At 31.6% G+C, this 18878-nt stretch overlaps 1 protein-coding gene across 1 annotated transcript in view; it reads left to right on the plus strand.

Moving 5' to 3' along the window:
- Nucleotides 1–5864: 5864 nt before the first annotated feature.
- Nucleotides 5865–18878, plus strand: part of LOC146998384 (uncharacterized) — a 133063-nt gene continuing 120049 nt past the window's right edge. Inside the window, exon 1 of the transcript XR_015039412.1 lies at nt 5865–6055. The gene's annotated coding sequence lies outside the window, so the exon portion shown is untranslated. The remainder of the gene's footprint in view (nt 6056–18878) is intronic.

Genomic DNA, 18878 nt, shown 5'->3' on the forward strand with positions numbered 1-18878 from the left:
TTTGGATACACAGTGATGGGAAAAGTAAAAAATAATAATACTCGAATTAATGCGTTGTTTTTATCTGCCGTTGAAGGAAACACATTTGATTTACAGTCATTTTGGAAATTGGATTCGATAGGAATTGAAAATGAAAATAAAACATTTTCGGAAACTGATTTGGATACTATTAAGCATTTTAACGACAGTTTAAAATTTAATAACGGCAGGTACGAAACAAAACTCTTTTGGAAGGACAATAAATCACAACTCGCTGATAATTTTTTCGTTGCTAAACAATGATTTCTAGGACTTAAGCATAAATTAAAGGGAAATGATTTCCTATATAATGAATATGATAATATAATTAGAGAAAAAGTTGAAAGGGGGATTGTTGAACAATGTAAGTTTGTTGAAAATGAACCTAACTGTTATTATATGCCTCATAGGCCCGTTATACGTGAAGGAAAAGTAACAACAAGAATAAGAATAGTTTATGATGCCTCTTCTAAGTCTGAAGGAGCTAAATCGTTAAATGAATGTTTGATATCAGGCCCTAATTTAAATCCTAACTTGTTGGATATAATTTTAAAATTTCGCGTACATAAAGTTGCATTTTGTGCAGACATAGAGAAGGCTTTTCACCAAATTCAAATTGATAGTGAAGATAGAAATTTTTTAAGGTTCTTGTGGTTTGATCATTCTTACGACAATAGTGACAATAGTTTAGGCTTTAAGGTTTTCCGAATGTGCCGAGTGCCGTTTGGAATGACAACAAGTCCGTTTATTTTGTCCGCCACTATCAAACATCATATTAAGGGTTATGAAAAGAAATATAGGAAAGCTGTTGACATGTTAAATAAGTTCTTATATGTTGATGACCTTATCCATGGAGCAGACTCCGTTGAAGAAGTTTTCTCGTTATCAACTGATGCAGTTAAAATTCTTCAAGACGCTGGTATGAACTTAAGAAAATTTGAATCAAATTCCGTATCTTTAAAAAATCATTGGCAAGATATTGGTTTAATTAATAAGGAAGATAATTTGGATAAGAAAACGTTAAAGGTGCTGGGAATAATTTGGGATTTGGATGAGGACACATTGAAATTAGATGTACAAGAACTTTTACAACCAGTTGACTGGAAACACGTTACGAAGCGAAAGGTATTACAGATTGTGGCAAAAATTTATGATCCAGTTGGATTCATTGCACCTTTTGTTATCAGAATAAAATTCTTATTACAAGAGTTATGGGAATTGGGTATTGATTGGGACACAATTTTGCCCAGTTATTTGAGTGAAAAATTTAAAACTTGGTACTTTGAAATTGAAGTTATTCTCAACTTGTGTATTCCTAGAAAATACATATTAAATGATGAAAGTGTAAATTTCGATAAAATAGAGCTTTTTGTCTTTTGTGACGCCAGCCTCAAGGGATATGGAGCTATTGCATATTTTCGTGATCCTGATTCTTGCTGTACGTCTTTTGTTCTTTCAAAGAGCCGTGTATCCCCACTTAAAAATTAACCTTACCTCGTTTAGAACTTATGGGAGCTATTATTGCCGCAAGAATAGTTAAATATTTAAGGAAATTATTTAATATCCAAGAAGATAATGTATTTTGTTTTAGTGACTCTAAAATTGTTCTTCACTGGATCAGGGGTACCGCTGATAAATGGAAACCCTTTGTTGCTAATCGTGTACGTGAAATACAAGATGGTGTATCACCTTCGCAATGGAAATACTGTAAGGGAAATGACAATCCGGCTGACATAGTTTCACGTGGATTAAGAGCTTCTGATCTAGTGGAAAATAAACTTTGGTTCAATGGACCAGTGTGGTTAAAAGAGAAAAATGTATCTTCATCATCTTTTGATCCTTTGATTGAGCCTATGGTAGAAGGGGTACAGGTAAAACAGCGTCAAACTACTGTATGTTCTGTTATTAGCCAAGAGGCTGGATTTGAATTGACATCCAGATTTTCATCCTGGAAAAAATTGAAACGCGTAACTGCATGGTGTTTAAGATTCTGCCACAATATTAAACCTACATCTTTAAAACTCAAGAGTTTTTTAACAGTTCAAGAATTGGATAAGGCAAGCAATTTGATTTTTAAAATCATGCAAAATTCCGAATTTAGAGAAGAAATTAGACTTTTGAAAGCAGGGAAGAAATTGAATCTCAGCAGTAAAATCCTGAAATTAAATCCTTTTCTTGATAGAGAAGAAATCCTTAGAGTCGGTGGTAGACTCTGTAACTCGAATCTTTCAGAAAACACAAAGTATCCAATCATTCTTCCCAAAAGTCACCAAGTTACTGAATTGATAGTCAAACACTTTGACGAAGTGAACCTTCACGGAGGAGCCACATTAACATTATCTGCTCTGCGACAGAAATATTGGATCGTTAATGGCCGAGAAATTGTAAGAAAAATAATTTGGAAATGTATAAAATGTTTTAGAAATCGAACAAGCACATCCAGTCAGATAATGGGCGACCTACCTGCTTCTCGCGTATTGCCGGATAGAACATTCTCGAATACAGGACTAGATTTTGCAGGCCCCTTTTTAATTAAAGCTAGGAAAGGAAGAGGAGGAACGAGATATAAATGTTACGTTTGCCTTTACATATGTTTCACCACAAAGGCCATTCACCTAGAAGTGGTCAGTGATCTAACAACTGAAGCATTCCTAGCATCTCTGAAAAGATTTGTGTCACGCAGAGGAAAACCCAAGAAAATCTTTTCCGATAGAGGAACCAACTTTGTTGGGGCTGATCGAGAATTAAGAAGATACACAGCTACACTTTCCTCTGACGAAGCATTTCAAAACTACCTGAGCGGTGAAAATATTCAATGGATCTTCAATCCTCCTGCTGCCCCTAACTTTGGAGGCCTTTGGGAGGCTGGAGTGAAACAAATGAAGATTCACTTAAAGAGGACTATTGGTACCCAGGTTCTGACATACGAAGAATTTCACACTTTAATTACACAGATCGAGGCGTGTTTGAATTCAAGGCCAATAGTTTCCATCTCATCTGACCCTGAAGATTTTAATCCTTTAACACCTGGACATTTCCTAATTGGGACTACATTAACAGCAATTCCTGAACCTGATCTTACAAATAATAAGCTAACCCCTGCTGAAAGATGGAAATTGACACAGCAAATTTTCCAGAGCTTTTGGAAACATTGGTCTAGAGATTATCTTTCACAATTACAAGGGCGTACCAAATGGTTGAGGGATAAACCAAATTTAGCCCTCAATGACTTAGTCTTGATAAAGGACGAAAATTTGCCTCCATTAAAGTGGCGACTTGGACGAGTAATTGAACTATATCCTGGTGCTGATGGAAAAGTTCGTGTTGTGAAACTAAAAACTTTATTGGGCGAAATGAAGCGTCCTATACATAAACTTTCCCGCTTACCATTGAGTGAATAAGACTCTAAAAAAAAAAAAACATTAATTGTATATTCATAATTTGTGTCTTTATTATTATTATTAATTCAATTATGTTTCAGATTCAGAGAATGGACCACAATTGTGGATTATGGTAATTTAGCAGTTTCATTATTTTGTTTTCCTTCTAGAGATTGTAAGTATGTTTTATTTGTAAAATTTTGTGCTAAATTTAATGTTGTTATTCAATTTAAATTTGTCATTATGCATTTTTATTTTATATGATATACTGTTGAACTTTGGAAAACTTGTTTGAATCTAAAATTGAAGATCTTTATAATAATGTTGTAATGAACCAATGTTCATCGGGGCGGAGTATGTTCCGTCTTTTTGGTAGATAGGTGGCGCTCTTGATGCGCGCCGATGAAAAATATATCACTTGACGCTTGAACATGAAGAATGACGCATGTCATATTTATTTGATGCTTGATTATGTTTCATGGCCGCTATAAGCGGAATTAATATAAGTTTATCGTTAATAAATGTTATTTCTATGTTCCGTGAACTCTTTTGAAATTTTGATTTGAAATTCTAATGCTGTCCCAACCTTGACTCCTGAAACGAAACGATCTTTGAATTTATGACTCATGAAGAGAGACACCACAAGTTTAATTCTACTAAGATGACATGTCAAAATTATGAAATTAAAAATATGAAACAGTGACTTATGAAATAATGATGTGTGAAATTTATGTAATATTTAGTATATTTATGAAATAATGAAGTATACTTTAAAAAATGATACTTCTGCGTAGTTATTTAAAATAAAATAGAATTCGAAAAAGAGTTAATAAATTAAATAACAATGCAAATAAAAAAAATTAATGATAATTAACATTCCATGACAACGTACAAAAACCATAACTCTGTAGTGTCTGCTAACAGGGGTACAGTCTCACAGATCGCGACCTTTTCTTACGTACTTGAAACTTCGGTCTTAAAAATAAATTCAGAGTCTGTATTTTTACATCTATTCCAAACTTTTACAATTCCTAATCTTTTGCAGCATGAATGAGCAATAAATAAATTACCGATTACATTGCATTAAATCAAAAAAAGTTCAGTTATGTTCATAACTTATACCTTCGGTGTCTAAACAACACACAGCCTAACATTACTCAAGCGAATAAGGCTTCTAATTACTGGTAGTTCATCTCGAGTTTAAATGGCTGATTTTATGGGGATTTTGTAGTTTTCTCCATGTGAACGTGAATGCGACCTAACTGTCTCTAGAAAAAATTCTTCAAGAATACATCTCATCCTTTCTCGCGTTTTATATAATCAACAATCAACCGATACTGCAACATCATGAAAGCAGAGCATCTTTCTGAGTGCAGCGAATTAAGTGATAATCGTATTTTGATACTTTTCTATAACAAATTTGGGGAAAATGAAGAATCTCTCATTGCTTGGCGCGTTTTTAAGAATTGCACAAACTCGGTATCCATGTACACATCGACCTAATTTCACTTAAATCAGAGAAATGCACAAATTCGTCATTGCGCACTCCCTTGACTTTTTCCATGTACGTATCAATCTATTTTCACTTGAAAAGTCAAAGGAGTAACCAATTCTTCTTACTCTTGTAAAAAGCGCCAAATAATGCGCGATTCTGCATTTCACATACATATTTTTTGACATTTATAATGCAAGTGTATTTTATAACACGTTTTACAACGCCTGTTATGTAATTTAATTACTGGAATTTACTCTATTTTATCTGTATCAAATATTTAACCAGTTGAAAATAATAAGAACATGTAAATTATACTGCAATCATTTATATTTCTTTCCTTTTTTTAAGAAAAAATTGTGATAAAAAAGTTGTGCAAAAGTAATGTTTTGATAATGACCTATTTTAATTTGTTTACAATCAATTTAGTGTTGTATAGCATACATCAAGAAAGCTTTATTTCGTATGCCTTTCTTGAACGCATCTTGATCATAAATGGAAGAGTCTGTAAAATAGTTATAATGATGTAACCAGTTCTCAATAAGATATATTCTAAACGCAGGTGGATACTCAGAAGTAATTTTATACAAATAGTATTTCATTTCTAAACTCCAGGTTATATGTCAGCACAACATTCTACGCATATTCATTCTTTTGCCGAACAAAATTGTGCAAATAAAAACAGCTTACTTTCGTGTAATCCCAATTATACGAAAATAATTTCGATACTCGATGTTGCTATACTCTTAATGAAATCTAAACATTGGAAAATCTGGATTATTATGAAAAGCGAAGTAGTAGCAGCTGAAAATATTTCCCCTTAATTGGTTAAGTCATGTTTCGTTTTCGGCATTTTTAATTGAATGCCATTAGATAATCCAAACCTTCTCAGGCATGGTAAGTAATGAGGGGAGGACGGTAGGTAAGTATATTCTATGGAATTTTACTTGGGTTCACCTTTTATTGGATGATCATTAATATTCATATTTTGTGATCTGCATCTCTAAATTTCAAGATTTTTAGTTGTATTAGAGTTTTTTACGATAATATATAGCTGCTGTATTTAACATTTGTCAATTCCGTTAATTGTAAACTAAAAACTCATATTAGCAACACATTTCCGTATTAACTTACCGATGTAAATAGAGAAGAAAAGCTTCCAAAGGTAAATTATTTAATTTATTCTTATGAATGTTCTGCCTTTATACATATTTTCCAGGAATTTTGTTTCGATGTATTATAAAGATGTTATTTCTCATTACCAGTAACGGAATATTAGCAAATCGTTTATTATGCGTTTTTTTAAAGTTGATACTGAAATGAAAATAGTGTGTAATTTAATTTTCATTGCATCAAAAAATATGCTGTTCTTATCAATGTTTTTAGATCTGAAAATCGACCGTTAGTAAAGACCCGGCTTTTAACGTTTCAAAATATCGAATAACTTTACTATGTCTCTGCAGTGACACCCGAAGTTCAAAAGATGACAATTCGTCATCATATCAATTGACCCGTCTGGGATCCCTTCCTCCCTCTCCAAAATTGCCCTTTAAGCGGAGGAAACTATGAAGAATTTTCGCTTTCCTTTACCTGCATGTATTCATAGCGCAAATGGTGGCAAGTCTAGCCACAGTTAGACGATCCGAAGTTCGAATACTGACGAGGACATAGTTGATGTTTTTTGTTGCAAATAAATATTCTAATAGCTTTACAAACTTACTAAAAATACTGTTTATAAAATCTTTATTAACTACAGTCTTTTAAGATAGAAAAGTATTAGAGCGCATGGACCGTTATTAATAAAGAAAAATATCTGAAACAAGTAGAAGTTCTGATAAATGTGGAAGAATTTTTATTTGAAGATTTTCAAAACTAATTATTAATTCTATTCAGAAAGTTCAAAAGGGTACTTTTTTTTTTTGGTTCAAAGGGGCGGTATCCCAAAGAAGGGTGTTAATCTCAAAACGGCATTTTGTGGCTTTTCACTATAAACGGCGAAACTGTTGCCACCAAATAGTATCGTCATGTATTATATTTAAATAAATTAAATAATGAAAAAATACAAAACAAGGGGAAATGAAATGTAAAGAAAACTTATTGCCTGATGTTAAGCATGAAGATCGAGGCATAATGGTTTAGGGATATTTCTGCATGAAAAATTCAGTTTCTACGAAACATATATCTATATAAATTTATGAAAGCTTTCAGATTTTATATTACGTCCAAAGGGGCGTTTTCTTAACGTTTTGTGTGTTACCATTATTTTTCAAATATCACGTTCTTCCCATTTAAAACATAAAATTCAATTCAACAACAATATCAGAAAAGATTTAAAAAGAGCATTTCTTTATAATTTCCGGTACACAGTCTCGCTCACTGGAGATATTATTATTACTTTTTTTTTTTTTTTTGTACAATGTTGCCATTGCTCTCTTTGAAATCGTTGAATTTGCTATCAAAAATTCGTTAAGTGTTACAAAATATGAAATAGATAATAAAACAAATTCAAAATTTGGGAGTCTTAATTGCCCATGTTTCGGTGGAGGTCTACTACGTTATTCAAAGTTTGATGCCTCTGGGAACCTTTGTTTCTTTTTACATTGCAACAAACATGCTACATACGTTCATGCAGATTCTTCATTATTTAATTTCTTTAAAAATAATGCAGGGCTCTAATATTTGATGGCAACAATTTGAAAAGTGAAACGCCTTTTTATAGTGTACCACGCAAAATGCCAAAACGAAATTAATAGCCCTTCTGGACAAATTGCCCTTTGGACTAATAATGAAGAATCTGCATGAATCTGTGTATGTTTTTCGCATTATGAAACACAACGGTACCTAGAGCCATCAAATTTTGAATAACGTTATCCTCCACCCGAACATGGACACCTGGACACTCGAATTTTGAATTTCGAATTTGTTTTATTATCTATTTCATATTTTGTAAAACTTTGACAAATATTTGATTAACAAACTAAACGATTTCAAAGTAAGCAGTAGCAACACTATACAGGAAAAAAAAATTTTTTTTTTTGACGTATTCCATGATAGAACTTAATTCAAAGAGAAAATGCTCTGGTTTAAAATTTTTTAGTTTCAGTTCTGAATTATGCGCATCACCAACATTACGTAAAGGATGGAAAGGAGAAGTACTCAAATTAAATAATGTTTTAAGGGACTATTGCAAATTAAAATTGATATTTTGACTTACACACAGTATACGTTAGCAATGTCTCGAAATTTTTTTGTATATACTTCATTCGGCATTAAATTTTAAATCATAATACCAAAACTCTTATAATATTTAATCATATTTTTATATATGCCGAAAACTAACACTGATAATAATATACAGTTTAGAAATGAAAAACAATAAAAATTTCCTTTTTGATAAATGTTAAATAATATCAAAATAGTATAAAGAGTAACGTAACTAATATAAAAAGTATCGCACTTATTTCCAAGCATTTTTAATAAGTCAATATCTTTTGCTTTTAATAAAGTAAAATCATCAATAATTGGTTCAAAATCTACTTCCATTTCCATTGAATTTTATAGTTCTATATAGAATGGTTATATCTGAAATAGAACAGCTTTGTTTAATACCCATGTTGCTATAGAATGCGATGTTTGAAAAAATATGCGCACAGCATGACCATGTTTGAAAGATTTTCTTCACCAAGCGAATAACTTATACAGTATGTTATTATTTTAAGTTTGCTCTATCTTCTCTCAGCAGTTACGAAAAACCTGCAACATAAAAATATTCTTAATACTTGTTCCAAATTCCGATACGATTAAACTAAACTACATTCTTGAGGTTATTAAAATTAGATATTTCCGACTAAATTTCTGCAGCATTTATAGTATTCTTATATTTAAATGCTAAGCTTCTGCCTTTAGATTAACCGAATTTAATGACATTAATGTTTCATCAGTTAAAAATTGAAAATCAGAAGGTAATTCGTTTAAGTTTTCGTGCATCCATTTTATTTATGAGATTAAAGCACGTAACACTTTTTCAATTCAACAGTGAACAAATAGTTTTCTGTAAAACTAGTTTTCTTATCAATTGATATTTGAAAATTTGATATATTAACTTTCCTTTTACGTTCCTGTCGAAATTCCGTTATTTTTATTTATGCCTAAAGCTACACTTTTGCATTTCTACATTTCTCAAGAATACATTCAGAAAAATGTTCTCTCATCTGCTGCAAAGTAAGTGAACCTAGCGCTGAAGTGTCACTATAGTATATAAATATAGTGAACTTTAAAAGAGTGCATTTATTCTGGTGTGGTTTATGCGCAATAGACGAAGCAGTTTTAATTTAAAATTCGTTAACTGTTAATTCAATATGTTTAAATGAAATGCAGGAAAATTGCGTATAATTTAATATTCCGTACAAGGAAGTCATGTGTTGTACACATCAGAGTTTTTTGTTTCAGTCATTATAAGAATAAAACAATTCAAAAGAGAAATCACGTCTTACCTTATATATTTACATTCAAATAATAATACAATTTATGTTGATTCTTTAATCTGTCGAGTAGTATGCATTATCCATCCAATAGTATGTGTAACTGCTTCAGAAATAATCATAATTAAATTAACTGTATAGTTGGAGTGTAAATTGCACATGGAAACAAGAAAAACAAAAGCATCTCATTCAATGCAAGTTTTACATACAAAAATAAAGCAAAAGATTGATAATACGATATATTTCATTTTCAGTCTCTAGGTGCTATTCCAGTGTCACGATCTTCTGAAACAAACTGCAGGCAGTTCAGCCGCCATCTAAATTCACTTTGTGGACTTTGGAAAGCATGGTCCGACGAAATAAAAGTTATAGCTCAAATTAAAGAAAAATTAGGAATTACTTATGTCGGCTCCAGGGGTATACCCAGTTCATTATAATAGGCTTAAACTAAACTTCAGTACGTTATTTCTAATCATAAATTTTAATGCTAGAAACCAGTAATACAGTATTGGGAAACTTGAGCGCCTTTAAAAATAAATTAATGTTATTAATTCATTTCTTAGTTCAGCTAAGTTGTTTAAAAGTAATGGAAACTCTGTTATAAAAAACATGTATCATATAGACCTGATAGCAGTAAGGCAATAAAATAAATCCATTAATTTATATTTAAATAAGTTTGCTTCTTATTATAATGACACGTCAAAATATAAACTGACAGGCGCCATCCTGACTGAGAAAACCAGAATAAATGCCTCACCAGAATAAATGCACTCTTTTAAAGTTCACTATATTTATATACCATAGTGACACTTCAGCGCTAGGTTCACTTACTTTGCAGCAGATGAGAGAACATTTTTACATTTAACACGAAAGAAGGTTACCTGAAATCAAACCTTCGGCCATACAAATCACAGATAATAAACGCAATACTATGAATCCACCGTTTGTAAAGTATTACATTTATAGTAATAGTATATTACATAAATTTATAATTTAATAGTATTAATAAAATTTTGCTATTTTAACGAGCAAAATTTTATTAATACTATTATTAATACATCTTGAAGTGTTGGAAAGTTGATAGGTAATAATTATAAAGACAAATTTCTGATTTTTCATATCTAATTCAAAGCTCCATCTAATATTCATCTTGCCTATGTTTATAATATAACGCTGTACATTTAATTTAAATAACATATATCAAAGCAAATCTTTCTTTGGATTTAGAGTCCTATACCTTTATTCGCTGGTTCAATAGCTAATATTTCACTTATCCGCTATTCAAAACAGCACTAAGAGAAAAAGTCCCCATCAGTTTTGTGATTAATAAGTTTCGAAATGCAAGCGAAATTACAACAGGCAATAGTATACCTCAGGTGTGCCCAGCCTTGTGCTCGCCGATCGTTTTATATGTGCTCGCCAGCCCGATTAGGTACTACGAACAAAAAATATTTTTAAAATAACCCTTCATTTATATTTCTTAATTGTTAAAATATGGTAAGCATTTATAGTCATAAGAAATGTGTCTTGCAAGACGTTATAAAATAATTGATTGCTGACTGATGAACTTGATAGCGAACATGGAATCTTATTGCTTCCTTCCGATGTTAGATGGCTCAGTAGGGGAAAAGTACTTCAACGATTTGTAGAACTTATTTCGCCAATAAAGCAGTTTTGGGAATCCAGAAACGAGAGTTATAAAAGAATTGGACGATAATAATTGGTATCCTATCTGTATTTTCTCACGGATATAACAGCTAAACTGAACAAACTAAACGAAGATCTCCAGGGAAAAGAGAAAACCCTTTTTCAGTTGACTGGGACTGTAACTGCTTTTCAGATAAAGTTAAATTTCTGGATAAATCAGATGAAAGATAAAAATTTCACCCATTTTCAGAATTTATCAAGCTACATTAATGACCACAAGGCAATTGACACAAGAAATATTCGGAAAACCTAAATGCATTGAAAAATAATTTTGAACTCCGTTTCTCTGATTTCCATAAAGTCCAACCAATATTATTCATCTCGAACCCATTTTCCGAAATTAATATTTCATATGTATAACATAAGATTGGTAATACGTTCAACAAAAATGTTGACGTTTTGGAAATGTGCTCGCGAGAATCCAAAGGTTGGGCACCACTGATATAACTGATTAACAGTTCAAGCATAACGAGTACAGTTTTCTCACGGATTAACACGGTTTGAAGGCCATTGTAACTCAAAACGAGAAGTGAAGTGTTACAGCGGAATCTTATATTATCAGGTTTCAGAGAACCCTATAAATTCAGAGCTCACACACCAAGTCGATGGTCAGAAATAGGTTGTAGCTATTTATTTATTTTTATTGAGCAGTTAATTTATGTTAACTGGCTTTTCTAAAGAAAGGTTTTAGACTTGAATCAGACCGTGTTCTGCTTGCTGAAAGCCACGTTACTAGTTGAATCTTTTGAGAGCAGTTTGTCTGCGCCATTGCATTACTTTCGCCATTAGGCTTGCCAAGCCGATATTAGGTTTGAGCCAGCTTACGCCTATTCTCTCTGTGTCGTCTCTGGGCTACTTAACTTAGTTTAAAATTAAACTAATTTCATTCTGAGTTACACCATAAAGGGTGACTGGTTTTGTAAGCACAACAAGTACCTTCTGTTAAATTATCTGAGTTTAATAAACTGGTCTTTTACACCCTTCTCATTTTCCCTGTCTACTTACTGAATATAGCAATAATTCGCTTAGTTTTCAGATTTTAGACTCAAGTGATTTATGTTTGCAAAGAATATGTGTATACGGTTGTTAGATAATCTCAGTGGTTAGTTGATTTCTCTTGTTTTACGTACCCATACTTTCTTCCACTCACTTCTAACGTTCAATCTATTTTCATTAGTAACAATATTATTGCAACTCTATCTTTTCAAAGTTCTGTTAACCGCAACCAGGACACAATCACACACGTCTAATAATGCTGCTAGCGCTTAGAAGCTACTATGCTATTTAGTGGCTCTTTAAATCAGGGTTTCTTAAACTTTTTTCAGTCGCGACCCCCTTTTATCACTGAGATTTTTTCACGACCCCCCAGGACCCCATAGTATTTACAAAACTTTTGTGGGACCTCATAAGTATTGCGCAAATCCGACAAAGGCGTGAGTGAAACTGTCACTTTTTTCACTTGCACTGTAATATAATATGGCAGTTTTAGGTCATTAACTGTAATTTCTAATTTTAAGACATAAAACAAAGTGAAAATTTTAAATAAGTAACAGACGAAATCACAGCGTCACGTGCAAAGCAAGGAAAATGAACGTTTATACTATAAAAAGAATGCGTCGAAACGTTTTTGTTTTTTCTTTGTCTGTATGGTCTTATCTCTATATATTTTCAGATACACTGTAAAAATATTTGGTAATTGTAAAATTATTATAATAAGTTAAAGAAATATCAAGACGGCTAAAATTTTTGGCGACCCACAGTTTAAGAAACCCTGCTTTAAATCATTATGTTATGATGTGCAACAAAAGAATTGCATTTTTTTATTCTCGCTCTGTTTTTGCAGATTAAGTTAATGAATTACTGCATAGATACATACATAGATATGAAAGAGAGACAGCATATTAGTATACATACATACCGTGTAAAATACATTAGTGAACATTAGAGACATACACAGCGTGTAAAATACATTAGTGGACATTAGAGAGTAAATTCTAGTGTATTTTATATTAGTTTATTTAATAATATTATATGTAATGTATTATTGTGTACTAAATACATTATTATTACATAATATAAATTTGGTAATGTTAAAGACTTGCATACTTTATGAATTTAACTCACTATAATTATGTATAGTACACTAATATCCTGTTATATACAGCATTTACAATTATCTGCGATTTCGTGTATCCGCTGAAAGTCTTGGAATATACCAGAGGTGGGGAACATTTTTACCATTAGAGGCCACATTTAAATTAGGCAGCAATAAGAGAGGCCGCATAAGCTGATTGACCTAAGAAAGTGACTTTTGTGAAATTATTATAGTTTTCTATAGATTTAACAATTTATTGCATTATATAGAAAAAATAAAATATAATACTACAAAATTTTAAACATAATATACATATAAAATAATATAAAAATATTATAAAAAATATAATAAAAATATTTTTTATTCACTAAGTTAGTGACTTATTTGGCTTTGTTTTTTGTTTGACAGTAATTGTATATTTGGATCAAGCTTCGTAACACACAGCTTTAATTGATCCTCTAAATGTGCATCTGTAATTTGCGTTCTTAAATTTGTTTTTATTTTTGACATGAGAGAAAATGTTGTCTCGCAACAGTAGGTACTTCCGAAGCAGGAAAGTAAATGGCGAGCATGTTCTCGAAGGCATGGATATTCAACAGCAGTTTTCCAGATTTCTATGGGATCCTTTTTAGCATTAAAAAGGGATTTGATGATACTATCTTCCCCTAAATCAATTAACTCCATTTGTAGTTCTGCAGGAGGCTCGGATATATCTATTAAATGTGGTTCAAATGCCAGTTTCATAGCAGGAGTGTGCTCGTCAAAATCAGAAAATCTATTAGTATACTCTTCTATTAAACAATCCAAGACACCTACATATTCATCGAATATTTTATTTTCACAGTTCTGCTCATTTAACATTTTTTCTAAACGCTTGGATCTTTTGCCACATTTCATAAATATACCTCGTTTCACCTTGCAGGCAAATATTTAAATTGTTTTGTTTTGTCATCATATCAGACAAAAATGCAAGGTTTCTGAGAAATACTTCATCTGATAGATCACATTGTTTTCCTTGTTCTTTATAAAAGTTTAAAATTTGTTGTCGTAAAGACAAAACTTTTATCAAAACCTGACCTGTTGATAGCCAGCGAACCTTGCAGTAGTATGGCAGGTTAATACTATACGTTTCCGCATCTAAGAGAGCATCTGCCGAAATTCACGATGACGCATTCTATTTACGCGAATATAGTTGACAATGGCAATGGTTCTATCCAGAGTGTCTTGCAAAATGGTAGATTTTGCTGATGCAAAATGCAGTGAAATGATATCAATTTTTTCAAGTTTAAGTTTTCCTTTTTTAACAAAGCAAAGAATCCTTCTTTTTTGCCTCTCATGGAAGGTGCGCCATCGGTGCAGACACTGACTAAATTACTGACATTCAATTGTAATTTATTACATACTTCTTTGAAGTTTTCGAAAATATCGGCTCCGCGAGTTCTTCCAGTTAGTGTACCCAACGCAAGTAGTTCTTCGTAACATTGAAAATCTTTAGTTATAGCACGAATAAAATATAAAACTTGTGCCGAATCTGTTTTATCAGTGCTTTCATCTAAAGCAATTGAAAAATAAACATCTTCATTTTGTATAATTGCATGAAGTTGCTCTGTTACATTTTGCGCTAATTCGTGCTGTCGATCTGTTACAGTTCTTCTTGAAAGAGGTAATTGTTTGTATTTGTCGACATTTTTTGGATCTAACATACTCACTGCTTCAACAATACATTCTTTAATTATTTCAATGTCACTAAATGGTTTGCCCCTTTTTCCAAGTATATTTAAAAAATATTTCACTAACGGACTGCGTATGCATCATCTCATTGTGGGACAAAATCTAAAGTTCACCAGTAAATTACGGATGTTTCTTTCCTCAGATCGCGAAATCCAGTTTACAGCAGCTGATAATACATTTCGTTGCATAATTAGTCCAAAGGGGAAATTTGTTCAGAAGAACTATTAATTTCGTTGTGGCATTTTGCGTAGCTTCACGATAAGCGTTATTTCACTTTTTTAATTGTTGCCACCAAATATTATCACCCTGTATATAATTAAATAAATTAAATAATAAAGAATCTGCAGGATTGTATGTATGTTTCTCGCATTGTGACGGTACCATCAAAATTTGAAAAACGTAATCTTCCATAGATTATAGGTACGTGGAAGCCTTAATTTGAATTTGAAATTAGTTTTATTATCGATTTCATATTTTGCAACACGTCAATGAATTTTTGATTAACAGACTAAACGATTTCAAAGCGAGCAATTGCAACACTGTACAGAAAAAAAAACATTTTTATCTCCAGAGCGCGAGACTTTGTATCGGAAATTCTAAAGATATGCTCATTTTAAAATTATTTTTCGATATTGCTGTTGAATTGAATTTTATGGTTTAAGTGCGAAGAATATGATATTTAATAAATAAACGTAACTCACAAAATGTTAAGAAAACGTTCCTTTGGACGTATTATTTATTGTTTTTTTATTTATTTTATTGCATTTTTAACAATTTAAAACGAGGAATGCTTATTTGAAATGTTAAGGTTTTCGTGCTCTTACGTAACTGTAAATGTATATATAAATGGAGAGAGTACCGTGTCCACAAAAGTCCGTAACTCTCGGCTTTTATTTTCGCAATAGTTAGTCGCAGACTTATACTTCCGATTACAAAATGATTTCAAATGGCATTAATATTCATATTTTGGCGTTTCTAAATTTAAATAAAACAATTTTGTAAAAATTACAAAATCTAGATCCGGTCCTTATACTTGCAAATCTAAATTACAAAATCTAGATGCAGTCCTTATATTATTTAGGAAAATTTTGTACTCATAAAACACAAAATGTGTGACACCTATGCGAGAAAAATTGACCCAGATATTTGATATTAAAATCAGAGGGTAGAGGTCAAATTTAGTAGCGAAACGGAAGAGAGAAATGTTTGCATTTGTAAGTTATTAAAAATAACATATCAATTTAGAAAAAAAATTATATGTTATTTTTAATAACTTACAGATGCATTTTCAAATTCTCTACACTTTTATCTTTCTAAAAATACCATTCTTTAATCTCTAAGAAAATTAGAACTGTAAAAAAAAATCTAGTTTTGATTTTTCATCGAATGCTTTAATAAATGAGGATTTTTACATAAAAACGAGTTTTTCTCAAACGTGATTTTTCTATTCTCGATGTACCTTTCCTCAGGAACTACTGCTCACATGTATCTAAACTTTTTATGGCTAATTTATTAGGATTTCTAATATTTACTGAAATGAGCTTTTTGTGATACACTAAGAAAAACAAATTAAAAAAAAATTGTGAGAAAAGTGCTAAACTTTACTATGCCTAACAAAATATTTTGTAAATTACTCCAAAATGTTTCAAAAGCTCATTTCAATATAATCAAATAAGTATTTTTTAATTACAGACAAAATTTCAAGCGTGTATCTACAGTAGATTTTGAGAAAAGGTACATCGAAAATGTCCAATTTAACATTGTTGGTATAGGGGTTGCTGATACCCATTAGGAGATTAAGTGACGAACATTTCTGTGCAGATTATAGTGAAAAGTATATATTTTTGTTTTTCGAAATGGAGATCTTTTTCACAACATTTTATAGAATTTGTTGTTCTAGAAAGCTCTGGAAGGATTCAGTATTGGTATATGCAAAGAATGTAATATTATTGTAATTAATTCAAAATGAAAAATATTTGTAGTTTGATAAATTTTTTACGTGATTACAAGATTATGATTCTGAAGTAAACACATTTATGAAACTCTTAACAATATGTTTATAGACTCTGAAAACTGAGTTACAATTCTTTCGGCATACCAAATATACCAAATTATATGAAATAAGTATGTTTGAAGGGTAGGGAAGTCTTTTCAGGGGAATAAATGGCAATGTGTGTTTCACTTTAATAATGTAATTGAAATATTCACTGCATTCTTTATCACATTTTGTGCATTCACCAAATTGTGATTTATCATACCTACTTGTATGCATTACGAGGACGAATCTGAAAGATCACTGATTATTTTATTCAATATAAATATGTAAATGTATGATAACAGGTTGATAAAAAATGATATATATTTTTTTCTACTTTTCATTGTTTATATTTCACTTGTATTATCTAAAATTATTTCATCACTTTTAACTCGGGAAAATGAGGTTTCACTGTACGTCTATGTTTTTAACAAACCTTTCTGTGTAAGATGTTTTAGTAACAAACAACTTATGACGTCCGTAGACAAAGGCGGAAAGTTCTTCTTAAAATGATTGAAGGAAGTCTGCTCGAGAAAAAAAAAAAAAAAAAAAAAAAAGAGCCTGAGTTTAAAGGTTTTTGTTAAGTCTTTAAATCGTGTCAGAAGTGGAGACTTCCTTCATATGTCAAACGGATGTAAACAAACTCCATCTTTCTTCGTAAAGGTTGATAAAGTATTTTGCTAAATGAAATAATTAGTATGATTTTGTATCCTATCTTGCAGGATAATTGTTAAGGTTTAAAACATCAATTAAAATTTGATATTCACTAGAAGTTAGATTACTTCTAATGATAACCATCATGAAACATTTTGAAATATATTCTGAAATAAATTAACAATACATAATTCAAACTGTTACACATGGTGTAAAGGAAAGTCACAGAAATACGCATCTAAGATGTGTTATACTTATTGTTTACTTATTTATTTATTTATTTTTATGTAGGTTCTGCAGAAAACCGGTACGGTGCTACAATGAGTTAAATTCGATGCACACATTCATTGTTTGCGGATGCTGATCAATTGTTTATTACTATAATCCAATAAAAATTATTTATCAGAGATTTCACATGTCACATATTTTACAATAACATGTTGATCACACATATTTATGTACAGCTGTAGAGACATTACGTATTTTTTGAAAGCAGGAGGGATGAAAAATGAGCAATGCCCTCGCCGGGACTCAAACCACAGACCTCTCGTATACGCGCCCAGCGTGCTGACCATTACACCACGAAGGCATGCTAAGAAGGCGGAAGAAATACCTTATATGATCCCCCTTTTAATGGGCGAATGGGGATTACGATCGCCAAATCCTGGTGGTGGAGAATCATGATCCTGGGATTGTATTGCAATACCACCAGGATCTATATTGCGCATATATCAATGAAGTCTGAACCCAACACCTGTACATTAAACTGCCATGTGATTTGAAATGGTATGCGGTATAAAAGCTTAATTGTGTCGCAACTCTCCCTCCCCATCTCAGCTTATACCTCATCTGGAGAATACTATTTACGGACTTTCTCAGACGTCAGGCACAATTCGGGATTCACTCAGGAATATGGAGAAAGCAGGATAGGTATTCCCCGCTGTATGCTAGAATAATAACAGGAGTATCAAAACCTCTCCCTCTTCTGTCTTTCCTTCTGCTTCCAGAGGCTTGTATCGCCTTGCCACAGAGTTTACATGTCTAATTTTTGTCCTTTAAGAAGATGCAATCTGCACAAAATTGGGAGGTGCATGGCGCACCCACAGTTATAAAGGGCATTATCCAGAAATAAAAAGGTTTTTTTGCGATACTTATCAATAAACAACAGGTTAAATGACTCAAAAAAAATGTAATTACATATTTTCTTCTATTTTATAATTGTATACTTTAATTTTTGTTAAAAAAATTAATACACTATTTTCAAAATTTACTGAGATAATTATTG

This window comes from Stegodyphus dumicola, chromosome 2, assembly GCF_044657685.1.
Source record: "Stegodyphus dumicola isolate Sdum_Otavi_A_Nest chromosome 2, ASM4465768v1".
NCBI lineage: Eukaryota > Metazoa > Arthropoda > Arachnida > Araneae > Eresidae > Stegodyphus > Stegodyphus dumicola.